Source organism: Scyliorhinus torazame, chromosome 17 (genome assembly GCF_047496885.1).
Source record: "Scyliorhinus torazame isolate Kashiwa2021f chromosome 17, sScyTor2.1, whole genome shotgun sequence".
Lineage (NCBI taxonomy): Eukaryota > Metazoa > Chordata > Chondrichthyes > Carcharhiniformes > Scyliorhinidae > Scyliorhinus > Scyliorhinus torazame.
The window spans coordinates 170,362,703-170,384,263 of NC_092723.1; the positions used below are offsets into that span (position 1 = coordinate 170,362,703).

General features: G+C 50.0%; 1 long non-coding RNA gene across 1 annotated transcript in view; it reads left to right on the top strand.

Moving 5' to 3' along the window:
* The first annotated feature begins 479 nt into the window (after positions 1–479).
* Positions 480–21,561, top strand: part of LOC140394397 (uncharacterized) — a 58,590-nt gene continuing 37,508 nt past the window's right edge. Inside the window, exon 1 of the long non-coding RNA XR_011935871.1 lies at positions 480–614. This is a non-coding gene — a long non-coding RNA (uncharacterized lncRNA). The remainder of the gene's footprint in view (positions 615–21,561) is intronic.

The following is a 21,561-nucleotide window of genomic DNA, read 5'->3' on the forward strand; positions in this document are numbered from 1 at the left end:
AACACCTGTGCAAGTCTTGTGCGGGCCTCTGCACTGCCAAATTAGTTATTGTTCTACCCATATACAGAGGCAGAGATGTTGAATTCTGGCACTTCTCAACACAACCTTAACAGGTGCTCAAATCCAATCCCCTGTGCCCTTTGCTAAAGGCAGTGAAACTCACAATGCCTGTCCACGAAGAGCAGAACGGGATTTCAGCGGCACTCGTTCTTAATCTTGTTCTGCATACCCATTTCAGAATATAAATTTAATGCTCTGGGCACCGAGTCAACATTCACCTGTCTAATTTCCCTTGATAAAAAGCAGGAATAGCTGGACTTACTGAAACAGTAAACATTAGAAGTGCGGTTATGAAAATATTCCAAGGTTAATTTATGTAAATTCACTAGTAAGCTCACTAATGAAACCGGCAGTCGCTGCTAGGCAACCATGTTGTATCTCCTGTAATAACAGGCACAGATCCTCCTCCTTGTCTGAGGTGAGTCGGTTTACAATCATTTGCTGAAAAATCACTTTGTTTCATTTGGTTCTAATTGCTATTTGAGTGAAGACAATAAAATTGCTGGACCATCAGAAATTACAAAATAACAGAAATTGAACACACCGTGTGATAAGTAAGTAACTATATAAGTGGTATTGTTGGTGTTTTTGAAAGTGTTGATTTACAAGGGTTTCCCTTAAATCGAACGTTGCTTAATTCTTTCCTGCACTGGGCAATACAATAATTTTCTCCCCCTTTGCAACAGTCGACAGTCTAAGCACCAGTAATTTCAAGTGTGCTGAAAACCCACAGGAATGCAAAGTGCATCATGTAAGTGTTCCAAGGTGGATTTGAACTTGTGGCGCAAAAAATTGAGAGCAACCACTTCGGAACTAATTTGTGCTCCACACTTCCACTCCCTCAAGATTTGGACTCACATTTCCCAGAGAACTGACGACAGGCCTGATAGAGAAGAGAAAGCCACATTTCGGAGAGAATCAGTAGCCTGGGGTTGCCAAAATAGTAATTGGATGACTGAATTTGATTGAAAATGCATTGAAAGTGTGGGAGTGCCATATCATTGTGGCTGCTGGGTATATTCTTATGAAGCCAGTTCAAATACACTGGCTGTGATCCAGTAGCCAGGCTAACCCCAGGCGCAAATACTGTAATGGCCGCTAAATCTTGTGAGCGGGCCAAAACAGGATTCAGGCCAGCGAGATCTTGGTTTCAGATCTTCCCCACAGTCTGACCAGTGACATGATCAGGTTCGTCCAGAAAGGGCGTGAACCTGATTACCATACATATTAATAAATTAACATGTTCTTACTGGTCTTGACACCGTGATGTCTGCCCACATCTTATCCTCTCACAACGTCACACCCTCTCGAATCAATGTCCATTTACAATAACTAAAACCTGTTGTGATGACCACACAAGGGGCGTAGAGGGAAGTATAGCCCCTGGGTTGTGGGGGACATGGCCAGTGCCCTAGCCCTGCCCTCTGGCACTGCTCCCTGGGGCAGTACCAAGGGTGTACCCCCTGGGGTGTCCCATTGGGGGGGGGAGTTTCCCCTTATGCGTGCCATGGGGGGAGAGGGATGCGATGCTTGTGGGGGAGTCTTGTGCGTGCACTGGGCGGGGGAGCCATTACGTCTGTAGGGGGGATGATGGATGGAGCCTGTAAAAGGGGGAGGGGTGTGGGGACGGTGCCAGTAACAGGAAGTGGAAGCCGACCCGATACCTGTGGGGGTTGATAATCCCTGCCGAGAGGGGGAGTGCTCCGATGTCAGGGGGTCGGGGAGGGGTAATGCCTGTGAAGGAGGGGATATCTGTGAGGGAGGGGGTTCATTCTGGTGGGCGGGGGGGGATGGAATCAGGTCACCCTGCTGCTTGCGTTGTGATGGGGTGCCCGGATGTTTGTGTGTTGGGGGGGGCGGCGGTGTTCCCATCAGCTTGTGGGCATTAGGGGGTGTCCGCCGGGGGGCCCTGACCTCTGTTGAAGGGGTGGGTGGGGGGTCTTAAATATTGCTTTGAGCTCGGGGCACTCTCGATCCCAGAATTCCGGCTTTGCCGTGTGTTTAGACCCTGCTTCTCCAGCTGGCTGTGTGATCCTCATCAGCACTCTGAAATTGCAGAGTGATGTTAAATCAGGGAGAAAAGGCTGATGTGTAGCTGGTGGGTTTCACACAGCCTTTGTCGCCTGATTCAGCACTACAATTTTGGGAAAATTGCACCCTCTGTCCAAGAAATTGGGTAATGAAGCATATCATTCCCCATGTTCCATTCTGTTACACAGTCACTATTGTGTCGATGAATAAAGTTGTGGTATTGTTTCAGTAACTGAAATCTTACCCAGGAACTCAAAATCATAGGAATATTCATTAACTCAGTCTTTTATCCAACAGTTTGCAACTTTTCCAAAGGCCAAATGTGATCTCTCCTTGGGCCATATTTTGCTCAATTTGCTAACTTATGTGGAAAGGTGGATGTGTTCAAAAGACTTGTGGTACTGGCTAGAGAAAGCTCTCCAAATGAATAACGACGTTATTAAAACATGCAGTAAAAGCTAACTTGCATCATTGAAAATCCTGGAGCATAGAGAAAGGGGTAGGCCATAAGGACAGATATGAGTCGGCCATTTAGCCTTTTGAACTTGCTCCACCATTCAATTCCTCAATTCTACCTCCCCATCCTTTATCCATAATCCTTCAGCTATTAAAGCCCATTCAATTAGATCATGACTTCATCCGTCTGCCTTTGATTCCATATCCCTCAATATCCTTGCGGAACAATAATTTATCAACAGCAGCTTTTTAAAAAAATTAATTGAATAATTGAAGCCCTCCCCTACTGCTTTGTTTCTGGGAGGAGAGTTCCCTCCACTGCCAATTTGTGCGAAGAATGAATGAGGAACCCACACTGCATTCCATGGCTGCATAATCAAGTTGATAAAGACGGCCATCTCACTTGGTCAGAGGTGGGTCAATGAGCTGAACAAACTGGAAAATGTTGAAGTATCATAACCGAGACGGAAACAAGTTTATGTGGTGTGGTGGGGATGAGGGCCGACTTCTGCTTCACACATGGTCCATCACATTAAATGCCATTTACCTGGGGAAATGAAGCAAGAGTTTCCCTGAGAGATGGGCAGAATATAGGCCTATTAATTCGGGCCGGGTACACAATTGGGGTGGAGGTTCAGTAGTGCAGCACTCAGCAGGCCGGAGAATCTGTTTTTACCCCAAAATCAGGTGAGCCGCCGTTTTTCAGATGCTCCGCCTCCTCAAAAACAGCATAATCGCTGAGTATGCCGCACGCCATCAGCACGGCCTCAGGACGTCACCTGAGGCCCTCCTCCGATGCCGACTTCCCGACGGCATCGGTTGCGTGTGCTCACAGTTTTTGGGGTCCTCGTGTGGCGGCTGTGGACTGTGTCCAGCATTGTCACAGTCGGGGGGGGGGATCTGTTCCGTTGGCAGGGGGTCTTCGGTGGGGGCTGGGGGACTGGTGGGGGGTAATCCGGGGGTGGCGAGGGGGGTTTACGGGGGGGCACTATCTGGCAGGCCGGGTCCGCGAGCGGCCAACGTCAAGTTCTACGGCACGGCCGCCACAGGTTGCCGCCGTGCGCATGCATGGCCACAGACCCGGCCATTCTCCGTCGTATCTGCAGGTAAAGCCGGGGGCTTTACGTGGAACGGCTGCTAGCCCCCCACCAGGCGGAGCATCGGTGTTGGGACGGCGGCGACTTTTTAATTGTAAAACTAGACACTTCCTCCGGACATAGCCTCAAATTCGGAGAATCCAGCCCTTTGTCTCAGAAACGGAGAATCCCGCTCATGGTGTTTTCCTAACCCGTCCCGTCAGACCCGTTTTCTGACGTGGATTGCACCCGCCGGGGGCAGGATCCTCCATTCCCGCAGCCGTCCAATGGGATTTCCCATTGTGGCCACCCCCATACCATTGGGAAATCCGCGGGCGTGAGTGCGCAGCAAGCAAAGTGGAGGATCCCGCCGATGGAGAATCCCGCTGAACCACATTGAAATCTTTGTTTGGGGATATTTTCACATGCACAAAATGTGCTTTCAAATGACCATGCACCATAACCACCAGGTACTTCACCATCTCCCGCCCCCACCCTCAGATCCTGGGGGGTCCTCAATACTCCTAACCCAAGTGTGGGAGCCGAGCAGGGATGAGACAAAATTTAAGCCCGATAGGTTTCAATGAAGAACTGTCATTAGTGCCAGACTGTTATTGCATTCTCTCGCTTTCTCCCATGAGTTTCCATAATGCCTCTTTCTGACCTTAGCCAATAAGCTAGGCGAGCTAATCAGCAGTTTTGTTATGGAGAGGGGAAGAAAAGAACACATTAAACTGCAGTATTCCTCCCCTTCCCACACAGTATTACCTCTTAACTAGACCAATCCACCCACGATGCAGTGGTCAGAAAGACAACACCAGTATCTCTTTGCACTGTAATTAATATTATAATGTCATTTACACTGAACACAACTGAACAAACGCAATCGCACACTACACTTTAAAGCTAAGATAAAATAACAAATGAAGGACACAGCAAGCACTTGAATAAAGAGAAATTTTCTCTATTTTCAATCTATTATATCATTTGGCTTATTAATTATAGGAGCTGAATTCCCCATGCACCTTTCCCAACATTAATTTATTACAAGCTGAAAAGTCAAGTTTCTGCTGCTGAAAAAAGTGAAGAACACACTGGGGGCGATCTACCGGCCGAATCACGCGAGGCGTAAAGACGAACGGGACGGTTAGATAGCCAGAGAGGCCAAAATTGGGAACCGCCCCGGGGATTGGTTTCCGAGCTAACCGGCCGGTTCCTGTTGGCGAGATCCAGATCCCATTGCGGCGAGTAACCAATAATTACCAATTAAGTCTAATCGCTATAACCACTAACAGGAAGAAGGGTGAGTGTGTGGACCAGGGAGGGAACCAGCACCCGGTCCAGGTAAGGTTTCCAGCAGGTGTCTGGTGTACAGGGTCTGGGGTCCTGTGGCCAGGGGCCACTGCAGTGGCCGGAGGTGTGTGTGCAGGGCATATTGGATGGCATCCTGAGGGATGGCATGGGATGTGAGAATGGGGGAGGCCTGTGGGACCCAGTGTCTGGGGGGGGGGGGGGGGGGACAGCCATAACTGATTGTCAGGCTCGCACCCTCTCCAATTCCTTAGATGCAACATCAAGGATGAGGCTGTGGACCCTGTGGAAGCTGCCCTCACGGTGCTGCTGGCAGGCCAGGCCACCTTCGTCGGAGGAGGCGGCAGCAGAAGCATCGAAAGAGGCCCGAGGCGGCGGCCCATGTGCTGGTCCTGCCCCACACCCTGAGGATCCAGCTGCCCCACAGGCCCGGGATGCACCCAGAGTGGGAGGCCACCGACGGCTCAAGGTGTACAAGGTGTAATGACCTACGTCGTTGGTCTTTCGAATTGATGTTGGAGAGCATGTGCTGCAGGAGGCTCCGCCTTAACAAGTTGACAGTGTGGCACCTGTGCCATATCCTCGAGGATTTGGCATCACCTGGAGGAGGAGGCTACCCGCTCCCGGTGCCCATCCAGATCACCGAAGCCCTGACCTTCTATGCCTCGGGATCATTCCAAGTGGAGACTTGTTAGGCATTTCCCAACCAAGAGCCCACATGTGCCATGTAGTCACGGGTGCCATGTTTGCCCCTGCAGTCAACTACATAAACTTTGACCTGGACCAAGCCCAAAAAGATGCCTGGGCAACAGGATTCTCTGCCATCGCAGGGATGCCCCATGTCCAGGGAGTAATAGATGGCACGCTTGTCACATTGCACGCACCTGGCAGCTGGGAGTGCCCATCATCACCAGAAAGGGGGTCACTTCCTGAACTTCCAGCTTGTGTGTGACCTGAAGATCATGCACATGTGTGCACGCTTCCCCAAGAGGGCGCACGACAGCGATATCCTGGGGCAGTTGGAGATCCCCCGCATCTTCGAGGGATGCCCCAGGGTGACCGGTTGGCTCTTGGGGGATAAGGGGTATCCACTTTGGTCCTGGTTAATGATGCCAGTGACTGATGTGGAGACCCAATATGATGAGGCCTGTGTGGCCACCCGGGCTATCATTGAGTGATGCACCGGACCGCTGAAAATGTGGTTCCGATGCCTCGACCGCTCTAGTAATGCACTGCAGCAGCCCCCCACCCCGGAGCGTCGCCCGCTTTGTGGTGGTCTGCTGTGTCCTCCATAACCTGGCACTGCAGCGGGGTGGTGTGCTAGAGGTGGAGGATGAGGATATGCAGCGACGATGTCTGGCATGCCCGGAGAACCAGGGAGGCCCTTATCCTCGCCCGGTTCTCAAAGGATGTGCCTTTGTCCATCATCGCACCCCCTCTCCCCATCCCACCCAGCACCCCTCTACAACTATGCCCCCTCTTCCCCTCCTAACTGTGTTGGCACTGTCAGCGGGTCAATATACAAGGCAGGAGAGTGATGATAACCCGCGGGGAGCTGAACTCTGGTGCTCCTCAATCTATACCAGCATCTGATTCCTGTCTGTATGCTGAGTGTGCACTCACACCCATCACGTGGTGTGCCTGTGGGAGATGGGGGCCTGGTCCAGTAGGAGGGAGCCTGAGGGCTTGGGCCTGGGGAGAACGGGGGGGGGGGGCAACTGAAGGAGGGGAGGGGGTGTGCAGGCCGATCTGCAGTGTGGAATAATGTGACGGAGGTTTCACATGTTTCGGGTGTAACGTGTTTTAATGGTGCACAAGTACAATAGTGACTCCCAACTGTCCCTAGCCTCCAACATTGCCTCCCCCCCTCCCCCAACCCCCCTGCCCCAGTGCCCTCTCAGCGATTGTCAATGTGCTTAGCCCTCCGTGCTCTACTACTATGTCTAGGTGTGTCCCCAGGGTGCACATCCGGATGGAGACAGCCTGCTGCTTACAGTGTGCTGTGGCCTATGATGCCCGTGGTGCATCTCCTCTGGAGGGCACATGCCTGGCTCTGTTCCTTGTTCCACATGTTGAGCCAAGATGCGCCATTATCAAGGGGGGGGTGGACTCGGGAGAGCAGGCGACGTCTCCCTGCAGGGCATCCAGCACGACCTCCACACTCCCTCCTTCCGATCGGTGCCCGTAGGGCCCTGGGGGTCACCTCGGGATGGATGGGAGGCTGGATTGGGCTCCGGCTGCCCCTACCTCATCCGGCTCTGCCAGCCCTGGCTGCTCCCCAATATCTGCACCATAGTGCCAATGCCCTCAGCGATGCCCCTCTGTGAGCAGCCCACGCCCTGCAGCGCCTCACCAATGTTCACCAGTGTTTGGGACACGGTCCCCAGCATCTGGACGTGCTCTGCAATGCCTCAGAAAGGTCTACCTGCGTTAAAGACAGGTCCCCCAGTGACTGGGACATGCTCCGGAGGCGCTCAGCCATGGCAGTCACTGACTAGGCCAGTGTTCTTCAAACTTTTTTTCTGGGGACCCATTTTTACCAACCGGCCAACCTTCGGGACCCAACCCGGCCGACCTTCGTGATCCACGCCGGCCGAGCTGCGCGACCCACCAGCAGCAAACAACTCTTACCTTGTTTGCTGCTGACAAAAATGGAGGAAATGGTTTTGGGTCCCTTTGGCCCTCGTACACGCTCCTCCGATGGAACCTGTTGGATGAAGGTGAAGCCTTCTGGTGTCGGAAAGTATGGAGTCTCCATCCGTCCAAAGTTCTGCATTTCTTTCCTGTAAAATGTTATCAAATAAACCCCCCCCCCGAACTTGTAAAAAGAATAAAATGAATAAAATAAATGAAAAAAAAAAAAATTAAATGAATAAAATAAATGAATAAATGAATAAAAACCACTACAGATCTTAAACAAAAAGCTGCAACCGTTTTAAAAAATAGCGGCCGCACTGCGCATGCGTGCCGATTATTGGCGCGCATGCGCAATGCGGCCAAATTTTTTTTTAACATGTTCGGGGCCGCTTGCAGCCGGCGTTATGAAAAGCCGGCTGCTGCGTGGGGATTTGCGCGATCGGGAGTGCCGCAGACAACGGCTCCGCGGCCCTCCCGACACCCGCCTGCGACCCACCGTGGGTTGCGCCCCTGATTGAAGAACGCTGGACTAGGCAACGCTTTGGACACCACCATTCATGCTGCTGACACTGTGCTCCGGGGTCTCCACTGCGGTCGCCACCCTAGCAGTGTTGGCCTCGGTGCCACTCATTGCCGGTGCAATCTCCTGCATCTTTAGACTTTGGGACTCTTTGGGACTTGGCTATGGACCTGCTGGAGTGTCGCTGACATTCCCCTCTGAATCTCACGGCTGCACCAGCTCCAGGATAGCCTGGTCTACAGGCTCAGCATCTTCCTGGGACTCAGCTGGGTCCTGGGATCCAGCAGACCTCCGACTGCTGTCTCCCCTGGACGTTCCTGCCTCCACCTGATGTGCATCTGCAACTGTGTGCTCACCAGAATGTTCCCCAGAAGCCCGTCCACTACTTTCACCCACTGAGATGTGTGTCTCTGCACTGGTGAAGGGTGAGCATGATAGCTGTGGTGCACCATGGGTGCCAAGATGTGCTGGGGCATGGGCACGGCATGGTGGTGGGGTGGTGGTGCCAGGCACAGAGTCGGGTGCGGGGGGTGTGTGTGGAGGGATGGCAGGCAGGACCGGTGCCAGGAGCCAACTCACCTGTGAGGCCCGGTGGAATTTGTTGAGCTTCTTGCGGCACTGGGTGAAGGTACCCCTGGTCACACTGCCCACGCTGACGTCTGCTGCCACCGCCTCCCAGGCAGCACTGCCCTCCCTCGGACCCCCCTCGGGGGAACAGGGTATCCCTCCTGCACTTGACCTCGTCCATGAGCCTGGCCAGGTCGGCATTTCTGAATCGCGGCGTTGGTATACGTGATGGCATGGCTGCGTGCTATCAAGGGTTTGCCCAGCGGGATCGGCTAGTCCCCCTTGTTAGCCGGAGTGGCTGGGCGCGGTCCCATTGAATCAGTTGGCGGGCAGTCATTTCCAGCTTAAAACCTGTGGGGCATCGTTAAGTGGCCTGATATGCAGGCCATAGCTATTGTGTGTGGAGGCAGCGAAAGGTAGGTGTGTGAGGGTGAGTGAGAATAGAATGGAGGAGCTGGGTGTCAGGCATGAGGTCTGAGAGCCAGGGAATGCTGCTTGCTGAGTGATGTGGATGTGGTACGCTGAGCTAATATGGCAGGCAGGAGATGTCACGCGAATATGCGCTTACTGACAATGAGCTCATGCGTGAAGTGATTAGGCTTCTTGGAGCTTGGCACCAGGTCTGGATCGCCAGGCCAGTCACAATACCACAACCCCATTGCCTCCATGTACAACAGCTGAGTAAAATTAGAAATTCAGAATCATCTTATATTTTCATCTTCTATTCTTCATATTGATGCTGAAAATAATCTAAACTGAGTCGAGTTCCATTTTTCGTAAAAGGAAGCCAGCAAAAGAAGGCTGGACAAGAAAGAAGTAAAAATTGAAAAGTAATTGAACTGTCAGGGATACTATCAAATGGTCAGTGTGGTGGATGTGTAAAATATTGCTGGATTCAATCTTTAACCTGGCCGTAAGATGTACCACTGTATGAAACATGGAATAGATTTGACGCTTAGTTTGGTGCTTTTATCCAACACCGTTATAAAATAAAAGGCACGAGCCCCTGCTGATCTCTCAAACCTCCACCAAATGGAAAATATAAATGGTTTCAAATGGAAACAACTGGCCTCACCTGACATTGTGTCTCAGCAAATGGATGCTTCAACAGCCAATTACTCGGGAGTTTCACAGGGTGGGGGGGGGGGGGGCGGTGGAATCTGAAAGCAGAAAACAGCAAAAACAAATAAAATAACACAATGGGTCAAAGTGGAAGGGGAGAAGCTGGAAATGTTAATGAAGAGAGAATACGATGAAAATACTCAGCAGCTTATTCAGTGTATGAAATGGAAAGTTGGAGTCGCGGATCTGGCTGGAGCAGGAAGCAGAGCTCACCAGTTCCCTTGAAGGGTCACACCTTTGCTGACCATTGGTGGCACCTTCTCCTTTTATTTTTGCACAAGGACCGACGTGTTTAGGACGATATTAGGATGAAGCAGCAATTCCTTTCCAAAATGCCTTCACCTCTTCGCCCCTCTCCCTCGGATTTCAAAAACCTTCATTGCCTGGATTGTAACCTGCTGGAGAAAGTTGCCCTACCTGTAAAGACAGATTTGCATTTATATAACACTCTTCCTGATCTCAACATGGTTTTATAGCTAATGGAATGTTCTTTTTGCTGCATGGTAATATTGAAGACTTCCTCCTGCCCTGAGATATCAGCATTCCTCCATCTCCAGCCCTTTGTGCACCTCACCGTCCTCTGTTCCACTATTGGTGGCAATGTCTTCAGCTACCTTGGCTGGAAACTCTGGAATTCCCTTCGTAAACCTCTCCTCTGTTCTATCCCTCTCTCCTCCTGTAAGTTGCTACTTAAAACCTACCTCTATCTGTGTTAATGGGGGGTTTCCTCCCCGCCCCGCCCCCCCCCCACCCCCCCCCCCCCCCCCATGGGGTGCTTCTCGGCAGCGGGAGATGGCTTCCGGGAGCTGGCGGTAGGATTTTCCCACCTCTGTCAATGGGATATCCCATTGCATCCACCCTCCACCACTGGGAAAACTACGGCGATGGTTCACCGTCGGCGGGACCGGAGGACCCGGTGAGAACAGCCGGAAAGACTTCCCCCCAACATCTTTTTGTTTGGCTCCATGTCAATTCCTTTCAGATAACATTCCTGTGAAATGCAAAGGGATGTTACAGTTGCTATATATGCAAGTTGTGTGTGTCTGTAAGATGAGGAAACTGTTCTGCAGGATGAATGTGAGAATGGGACAGGAATAATCTCAGAGTAAGGGGTCGCCCGTTTAAGACAGAGATGGGGAAGAATTTCTCCTCTCAGAGGGTAGTGAATCTGTGGAATTCTTTACCACTGAGAGCTGTAGTGGCTGGGTCGTTAAGTATGTTCAAGGCTGAGATAGACAGATTTTTATTCAGTAAGGGTATCAAGGGTTATGGGGATAAGGCAGGACAGTGGAGTTGAGGATTATTATACCAGATCAGTCATGATCTCATTGAATGGCACAGCAGAATCGATGGACCGAATGGCCTACTTCTGCTCCTATGTCTTATGGTCTTACAGGAAATCTGGCTTTGCTTTTAAGCAACCCAAATGTGCATGTAATTCTGCCACAACATAATGCACTAATACATGAGAAAAAGGGATCTGGTTCAAAACAATGGAGACAGGCTTCACAGGAGCATCATCAACCTTAAAGAATGACACCAAGCCAAAGAAGTCAACATTAGGACAGGTGGCCAAACGGTTAGTCAAAGGAGTAGGTTTTAAGCAGCCCTCTTAAGTGAAGAGAGAGAGAGAGAGATGGAGAGTCAAAGAGGTTTGGGGAGGGGAGTATAGAGCTTAAAGCTTGGCCAACTGAAGGCGTGACTGACGATGAAGGGGTGAAAGTTAACGGGAACGCCCCAGAGGCCAGAGTTTGAGGGGCGCAAAGTTCTCAGAAGGTTGCAGGCCTGACGCCGGTTACAGACATAGGGAGGAGTTAGGCCATGGAGAGATTTAAGCGGCAGAGTTACATTTTATTTGATAATGATCACAAGGGTTTGCGTGGATTCGCTTAGGCAGGAATTTTCTTTTTAAATAAATTTAGAGTACCCAATTCATTTTTTCCAATTAAGGGGCAATTTAGTGTGGCCAATCCACCTAGCCTGCACATCTTTGGGTTGTGGGGGCGAAACCCACGCAGACACGGGGAGAATGTGCAAACTCCACACGACAGTGACCCAGAGCCGGGATTGAACCTGGGACCTCGGCGCTGTGAGGCAGCAATGCTAACCACTGCGCCACCATGCTGCCTTTGGACAGGAAAACTAATGATAAATTCTACTGTACTCTGCTGGGGGTGAAAAAAGTGATATTGGTTGTAAAGCAAATTTCGGGACGGGCTATCTTCGTCTGTCCATGTGAATGAAACGGGGAACCTGGCTGCAATCCTAATTTCCAGGTCAGGAGCTGTCTCTACACAAACTCTGCTCAAAGTTTGGAAGATCAGCAGGACCAGAATCTGCCCAGACAAGGCAGACAGCTGCTTAGAGCAGGAGGACAGTGGCTGTCGCTCACAACCAAATAACCCCAGTGGAGCTGACTGGCTGAAACATGAGGAGGCGTAGAAGTGACTTACTGGACTGGTGCTGGGGTGAGGGGCTTCAGTCAAGCGGAGAGATGAGAAGCTGTGGTTGTTCTCTATGGAGCAGAGGAGGGGAAGGGAGGTTTGACAGAGACGTTCAGATTCCTGAGGGACTCTGGTGGGGAAAATAAAGGGATGAAGGTCCTAGTGGCTGGAGGAGCCATAACCAAGAGGACATTGGCTGAAGATAAGAGACAGGAGAAAAAGGGAGGCTTATGGCAAATATCGAGGGCTCAAAACAGCAGAATCCCCGGAGGCTTATAGAATGTGCAAGAGGGAACTTAAAAAGGAAATTAGGAGAGCAAAAAGGGGACATGGAAGGATACTGGCAGATAAATAAAGGAAAATTCTAAGTTATTTTACAAGTACATTAAGAATAAAAGGGAAAGAGTCAGACCCATTAAGAACAACAGTGGTAATCTGTGTGTGGAGCCAGACGATATAGGTAGGGTTCGAAATGAATACCTTGTGTACCTTGCGAGAGGGGCAGTGTGGGTATAGTAATCAGTGAGAAGGACTGTAATAACATGAAAGAGATTAACATAGACAGAGAGGAGGTTCTGAATGGTCTGGCAGGTTTAAAAGTAGGCAAATATCCAGGGCCAGATGATATGTATCCCAGGCTGTTGAGTGAGGCAAGGGAGGGAATAGCAGGGTCACTGGCAATAATTTCCATTTCTCTCTGGAGGAGAGGATTTAGATTTGCACTTATGATCCCAGGGCATACAAGGCTGTGGGCCAAGAGCTGGAAAATGGGATTAGATTAGTTAGGTTGTTGTTTTTGACCGGGGCAGATGCGATGGGCCGAAGTGCATTTTCTGTGCCGGGTGACTCAATGACTCTAACAGACAGAAGAACAAGAGGCAACATGAGGAAAGAAAATAGACAGTACGTTATTACAATCAGGGAAATGCTGCTGGAAAGGGTGATGGCATTGCATGCGATAGTAGCTTTAATTGGATGATTCCACCTAAGGTTAAAAACTGCAGTGCAATGAGGAACTAGCAGGAGAATGGAACTAATTATTTCAAGGAATCGGCGCAGGTGTTTGAATGGACTCATCCTGAACTGTATCATTCTGTGACTCTTAGTCGTATAAAATCGCATGAATTTGTTTGTGGTGCGAGTCTTTGTTTACGGCAGAAGATATAAAAGGTGCAAACTGTTCTTCAGCAAGAGCGGATTGATAGCTGGTTTCACATCCCGCACCATTTTCTTATCCAGCAGAATTGTATCTCTAATTCTTTCTTTTTGTTGATGCAAATATATGCAAGCCCTCGAGATCATTACTTCCCACTGAAACACCTTCCCTTACCTCTTTCTACCTCAGAACCAAATTTATTTGGTCACTTAACCACAGAGATTGCAGTACTAAATTTTCTATTAAAGAATGTAGGACAAATCAGCTCTGTGAGCTGTTAGGGGAGGGAAAAAAATGTTTTTTTTCCCCTCGTGGCTTGTTGCTAGGCAAGCAGAGACAGTGTGTGGGCGGTTTGGCTTTTCAAATCTGCTCAGCGTCTACGCGATAAAGCATCATATATGGAGAGATTCATGTACTTTGCACATCTGAAGGGACTTTTATTTTTTTAAGGGCTTGCCCACTATGGAAATAAAGCTCTTTAATCAGTGTCCCAGCTCGCTTCCCTGTTTTAATTAAAATGCTACTCTGAGTGAAAGTTCAGCAAATCTATGAAGAATATTCTTTGATGAAAGGTAAAGGTGAGGGAAGAGCAATCTCTGTACACTTGTGATAACGCTGACTATCATGCATGGCCCCATAACATTTTGAATGAATTGTTTGTAATGTGATTAACCCAACATTAATCAAGGTGACTCAAGGAACAAAACACAGTTAAGAAAACAGACCGCAAATGACCATCCCTGTGAGTTTACTTAATAGCCATCATGCAAAAGCCTAGAATGTTGCAATCACATTTTAGACGCAGAAACTATTTTAAAGATTCTATTTTATTCATGTGCATTCTTGTTAAGCACTTTTGTTTAGTTGGTTGAAACTGCTAAAGTCATAGGATACTTCCACTTCCTATAATTCACTGCATTGACCGAGGCAAAAGTGTGTAAGTTGTTTGCCTTCGCAATAATAGCCATCTAATGGATAGCTTGGAACAGGTTCATCAACAGTAAATCTGATTTGTCTTATTTAATGGATAAACATTAACCATCCTGTGTCACAACAATAAATGTGTTGTTGACTGTTGGCTAGAATCTGCCTTGCCAATTAATGAAATATACAGGCTGGAACTTCACTGTTACAAAATCTTTAGCAGCAAACCGTTCCCATGAAGTGTTTATCTGGTTGTAGTGCTTGGCACATCGCGCAATCAACGTGACGGGCCAGAACATCTTCTGTCATTCCATACTTAGTGAAGAGTCTTTTGCACTTTCCACCCCTCAACTTGGGGCCAGGCTTTGATGGGTTCAGAGCAACACCAGTCAAAACAGCACACAGAAAAGTAGCCCCTGTAATAAATTCATCCACCCGGCTGCTCATCTCATGGCTATTCAACTCTGCTAACTGAACGATCACAACTGGCGGAATTTCTCCCTCCTGCCTGTGACACATTTCAGGTGGGCGAGAGTGGAAAATTTGGAGAGAGGTCCAAAATCGGATTCCCGTCAGCGGGAAAGCAATTTGGAATTGCATGGTGGGATGACGTTTGCATGCATGCAGTGCCATTTCACACATGCTCATTAGAAGTGCTACTCACTGGAGTCACATAACCCCTCCTCTCAATGTAGCCACACGGCAGCGGGAAATTAGACGGGTCTGAATCTCGTTTGGATATAAGTGGCGTGCAGTTGTCAGCTACTCTTCGTGGTGGGTGCAACAATCAAAGGCTGCCTGCAACAGCGTCATTCCAGCTTCTCACCAAAGCCACACTGGTGGGGGTGTCGGAGGTTTAGGGTGACGGTCCCGCTTTCTCAACCTTGCCCCTCGCCTGAGGTGTGGTGATCCTCAGGTTAAATCACCATCAGTCAGCTCTCCCCCTCAAAGGGGAAAGCAACCTATGGTCATCTGGGACTATGATGATTTGAGTAGGGTTGCTCTACTCACTGGCTTCTTCCATTCTGCAGGCTCAGGCAGGGCTGTGTACCAGACCGAGAGCAGCATTGTGACCGGGAGTGGGGGCACAGGAAGTCAGAGACAAGGATAATGGACAATGGTAAGGTTGGTGGGGGAGGCGTGCGGGGATGATAGCAGGTAGAGGGGAGACCGAGACTGGGGAAGATGGAGCCCGACATGGAATACGAGAAGGCATAGAAGGGGGTGGATGGGAATTGAATCATATGACTGTGAGGGGATGTACACGGACTCTGGAATATGAGGGAGGTGAGGGTTTGTGTTAATGTGGCACATTAGGGATGGGTTGCACAGAGATTCATAGAGGGGGTTGAGTGGGAGACTCTGTTGTCACCAGTAAAGAAGGAATAGGAGAGCTAATTGAGAGACGGTCATAGTCCTTGGTCTGGGCCAAGAGGTCGGGAAGAGAGATTAAAGACAGCCCTGCGGCATTGGGAACCTCACAGTCAGGGGGAGAGATTAGAGCTAATTCTGCATTTTGCAACCCATGGTACAGGGCTCTGCATGTCATAGTCCCACTCCAGAGAGGGACAAGGCCTGTGTGCTCAATTGGGATCAGGCACAGCTTGGTGTGCAGGGTGTAGTCATGGATTTACAGTCACTGGCGATGGTCTTGTCTGCCTTGGCACTGGGCTGCAGATGGGATGGTCAGGGTTAGGGAGTGCATCTGCAGCCTTTAAAGCGGGAAAATGTAAAAGAACATAGAACATACAGTGCTGAAGGTGGCCATTCGACCCATCTAGTCTGCATCGACCCACTTAAGGCCTCACTTCCACCCTATCCCCTTAACCCAATAACCCTATCTAACCTTTATTTGGTCACTAAGGGCAATTTATCATGTCCAATCCACCTAACCTGCACGTCTTTGGACTGTGGGAGGAAACCGGAGCACCCGGAGGAAACCCACGCAGACACAGGGAGAATGTGCAGACTCTGCACAGACAGTGACCCGGCGGGAAATCGAACCTGGGACCCTGGCGCTGTGAAGCCACAGTGCTATCCACTTGTGCTACCGTGCTGCAGTGTAACAGAGAGAGTTATTCAAAACTCCCTTGGAGAGTGTGGGGGTCACCTCTATACATGACCACGCACACAACCTCGTGAATGGGGAGGGTTGAGGCCCACATTGGGCATGGGGTATCTACAGTGATGGGTTCAGGTGGGATGGTTTGAATGTTGACCACACTGTCAATGGGATCCAGGGTGACTGGGGGAGGCTGGAGAATAACGGGAGGGAGCTCTACCCATCCACTGTGGGGTTCCAGGGTCATGGAGGGACCCGAGCACTGACAGGGGAATGGTCGACTCTGCTCTCAAATTAAAAAGGCCATCACCACCATTTGCAAGCCTGACGTTGTAGCGCAGCGAGAAATCGAAACTGGAAAAGGATCTGCAAGGATAGGATCTGAGTCACTGTGGGAGGAGCTTAGGGTTAAACCCAGGGGGCCATCAGGGGGAATCTCAAGAAAGAAAATAAGAGGAAGGCTTCCTAGACAGGGTGCAATTTGAACCATTGTCTTTTGTTGTGCTTTAACAAGAGACTGCAGGAGTCACTGTCTTCACAATGCAGTCGCTCCATTTGAGCGGTAACGGAGAGGTTTGTGAGAATGGAAAATGCAGGTAACTGTGAAGGAACCACAGCTGCTGCATATCAGTCAGATCATCAATGAAAACCTCCAGTGTGCTTTCTCCAATTGACATGGGTGACGGACAAAGGGAAAGGGCATCCAGCCATTGCTGAAGTGAAATTTGAGCTTGATCAACGCACAAGATCAGAGAATGCAGGTGTCCCTTTGGCAAGGTTGTGCATTGCAAAATATTCCAGCAATGCACAAGGAGACCTTTTGGCCCATTGAGTCTGCACTGACCCACCGAAAGAGCACTCCACCCAGATACATTCCCCCGTCTACCCCGCCTTATCGCCATAACCCCGTAACCTAACCTGTACATCCCTGAAGACTAACGGGCAATTTAGCATGGCCAATCCACCTAACCAGCACATCTTTGGGCTGTGGGAGGAAACTGGAGCACCCGGAGGAAACTCACGCAGACACGGGGAGAATGTGCAAGTCCCCACAGACTATCACCCGATTCCGGTCCCTGGCTCTGTGAGGTAGCAGTGCTAAATGTGTCCAAACCTCTCCCAAGTTCTTTGGGATTGAGATGTCAAGTACCAGGGTTGGCATTGTGGTCACCTAAATCTGTGAGTTTGCACCTCAGCTGCAAGGCTGTATCAGCAAAGGATTAGTAGCGAAGATTCAGCTGTAGGACAATGACATTGGTGAATCCAGGGTTAGCTGCTTGGGGATGAGCGGTACCCGTTCAAATAATGGTTCATAACATCCGTGCCTTCTTGACAGCACTGATCCGATTGAGAAGAAGGGCCAGGTACCACATAGCCCAGCTTCGAGAGGAGGCCTGGCCGAGAGGCAGGGCCCACCCGAGTGGAGGATGGCACCGTGGTTAGCACTGCTGCCTCACAGCGCCAGGGACCCGGGTTTGATTCTGACCTCGGGTGACGGTCTGTGTGGAGTTTGCCCGTTCTCCCCGTGTCTGCGTGTGTTGCCTCCGGGTGCTCCGGTTTCCTCCCACAGTCCAAAGATGTGCAGGTTAGGTGATTGAACACGCTAAATTAGCCCTTCGTGTCCAAAGGTTAGGTGGGGTAACGGGAATAGGGTGGGGACTGGGTACTCTTCCGGAGGGTCGGTGCAGAATCAATGGGCCGAATGGCCTCCTTCTACACTGTAGGGATTTTATGAATCTGAGGTCCGTGGCCCAGGAGAGCCACACGGCCCAGAGGATGAGGAGGTTAGACCCATCGCACAGAGGTGACCCGCATGACCATGGGTCCACTGAGGAAGATTTTCCTTTCTGCAGATGGGCAACAGAAAATGCTGCACATGTCAGCCTTTGGCCAGATCATGGTGCATTATGTCTGCCACATCCTGCAGAAGGATCTAACATCCCACTGGGAAGAAATGCCCTTCTAGTGGCCCTGAAGGTCTGTTTGTTGCGTGCAGATTGTTCCAGGGATATACAGGGGACCTATGCAACATCTCACAGTCCTCCGCACAGAAATGTATCAAGGGGATGACAGATACTCTCTGCAGTAAGGTTCATCATTATGTTTACAATCGATGAGGCTAGCCAGGCTATCAGATTTCTGGGATTTGCAGCTATCTCAGATTCCGTAGCGTACAGGTTACAATTAATTGCACATATGTGGCATTGAGAGCTCCATGGCAACAGCCCCTGATGTTCATTAACAGGAACAGGTTTCACTCCATCAACCTTCAACTGGTGTGCAATCATCAGAGGCACATCGTGCACATTTGTGCCAGGTACCCTGGGAGTTCCCATGACTCATACATCCTGAATCACTCCCATGTGCATCACATATTTAAAAGTCTTCAGCGAATCCAGGGTTGGCTGCTTGGGGATAAGCGGTACCCGTTCAAATAATGGTTCATAACACCCGTGCGCCGTCCTCTGAGTCATACGGATGAGAGATATAATGCGGCGCGTAAGGCAACGCGATCCGTCATCGAGCAGATCATTGCCATTCTGAAGATGCGCTTCCAATGTTTGGACTGCTCAGGCGGGTCTCAGCAGCACTCCCTCAGAGGGTGTCCCACCTTATCATGGTCACAACGTGGCTTTTCAAGGGAGCGGATACTTTGCCGGAGGGAAACATGGAGGAAGCTGAGAGCGCCTCAGACATTGAAGAGCAGGAAGAGCAGGAACCTGAAGTGTTGCCAATTTAATGGAATATTATAATAATGTTGCTCTTTAGAGTCGGCAAAATGATAGTGAGGCTCTTTTTATGATATGATGTTATGTCCCAACAGCGTCGCCAATACTGTGGGTCTTTCTACTTTTCTTACTGAACCACAAGGCTTTCCCGTATAACAACCAGTTAGTCAGTTCAAGTTCAAAGATGGTTTATTTACATACAAGGATTACTTTGACATGCAAGCACAATATACTACAAGTTAAACTACACCTATCAACTACAATAACCTATACTTAACTTCAGGCGACCGGCACTGTGCAAGTGGATGAGGCCTTTATCTTGATCTCACGTGGCTGGTTTGAAGAAGTGGCTCTGTCTCTGCTGGGCTCATCTGTCAGGTAGCGATCGTTGGTTTTGAACTTGGCTGTCTGTTCGTTATGCTGCAGTTGGGCTGGCACAGGCCAGATTCAAAGGAGGCTGGCACAGGCCGGGTCCAAAAGAGACAGAACACATGGCTGTGTCCCCTTTTATTCCTCTAAGTTTCGCGCTCTTTGGGGTAGTCCTTAATCTTGGACCCAATAATTCGACAGGCTTCGATCACTGCCTTCGATTTCGGCCAATAAAGGAGCGGGTGCCTTGGTGGCTGGGCGGGTCCTTAGCGGTCATTGACGTTGGCAGTTGGGCTCTCTGAGTAAAGGGAGTGGCACCGATCACTCCGTGGCTGTGACGGTTTCTTGAGTGCAGTCCTATTGTTCTGGGGAACGGGCCATTAGAATGCAAACGAGCGGGGGTTTCGAATAGGTCTAGCTACCTGCGTTTCCGATACACATAGGCTCTGTATCTGTCTGAGTCCTGGGTTGGCCATAATTCCCATGGTCCTTTGCAGGAGGCCATCTCAGATGGCTACAGAAGAGAGAGAGAAGAGGATCAGCTTCCACGTGAGGATGCCATCAACGAAGCACAACGTTGAAGACGTGCCCATGCCACACTGGTAACCACACAATACCAGGGCGATTAAGGCTCAGGCAACGGGTCACGGCCAAGTTCCTCTGTTCCTTAATGCCATGCTAGTGGACTTTACAAGGTCTTTACAACCAGTAACATCGAGAGCAAGTTCAGCATTCGCACCTCCACCTTCAACCCTCTTGATTCACCCATTTTTGTGCAGGTCAGCACTGAACCCCACATTGATGCACTCTGGGAAATGATAACCGCCACAATAGCATCAAAAGACTTTACGCATTGGTCACCACCTCTATGAGAAAACTTTTGCAGACACTGAAATACGCATATATTGAGAGCAGCATAGGTACAGGTCATTTGCTTTGAATTTACCAGTGAAAGCAGCCTTCTCATTTTGAGAGACAATTAGTTACACGTCGAGTCCAGTGAAGACATCTAACTCCATACTGCACAGTTTGCAGACGCTTCCAGGAAAGAGATTGACACATCTCCCTGACAGCACAAGTAACTGTCAGGAGTCAGCTGCACATCATATAAATGTGAGTCTCACAAAGGGAGGCGAATACTAAATGGGAGCATGGCTCACCTTCAAAACAAGAGGGCACATCGACGCATATGCACAATGCTTTCAAATGATGAGACCATTATCACAACCAGCAAATGTAATTACAAAGGTGCATAATATTAACTGTGATGAATACCTGTGATCCATAAGTGATTTCAAAGCTTCTTATTTTTTCTAACCTTACTGCTACATCCAGGTGCATTCCAGACATCTGCAGCAGAGGTGGAGGCAGCCTGCTGACTGCTGGGCCCTGTTGTCTTTGATGATTTTGGTGGGCGTCCTCTAGATGGCTGAGAGCTTGAGGGCCCTCGGCCTGCCGTGGGGAAGGTGAACCCTCCTTGGTCTGTATAGCTGGAAGTGATGGGGTGACACGCAGAGGGGTTTGGGCACTGTCTGAGTCACCTTGATGGATGGCTCTGGGGTTTCCAGCTGCTGCTCCTTCACTTCACAGCTCCAGGGTCCCAGGTTCGATTCCCGCTTGGGTCACCGTCTGTGCGGAGTCTGCACGTTCTCTGCGTGGGTTTCCTCCGGGGGCTCTAGTTTCGTCCCACATTCCAAAGATGTGCAGGTTAGGTGGATTGACCACGCTAAGTTGCCCCTTGGTGTCCAAAAAAATGTTTAGGTGGGGTTACTGGGTTATGGGGATTGGGTGGCCATGTGGACTTAGGTAGGATGCTTTTTGCAGGGGCCAATGCATACTTGATGGGCTGAATGGCCTCCTTCTGCACTATAAATTCTGTGATTCTATGATTCCTCCTACCGGTGGGTGCCGGAGAGCTCCAGCTTGGCTCCCTGAGGAGGAGGGTTCCTGGAGGGAGTGCTAGGTGCCCTGCCCCTCTCGCCTAGAATCACAGAATCCCGACAGAGCAGAAGGAGTCCATTCGGCCCATTGGTTCTGCACCGATCCTCTAAAACAACACACTACCTCAGCCCACACCCCCACCTTATCCCTACTGAA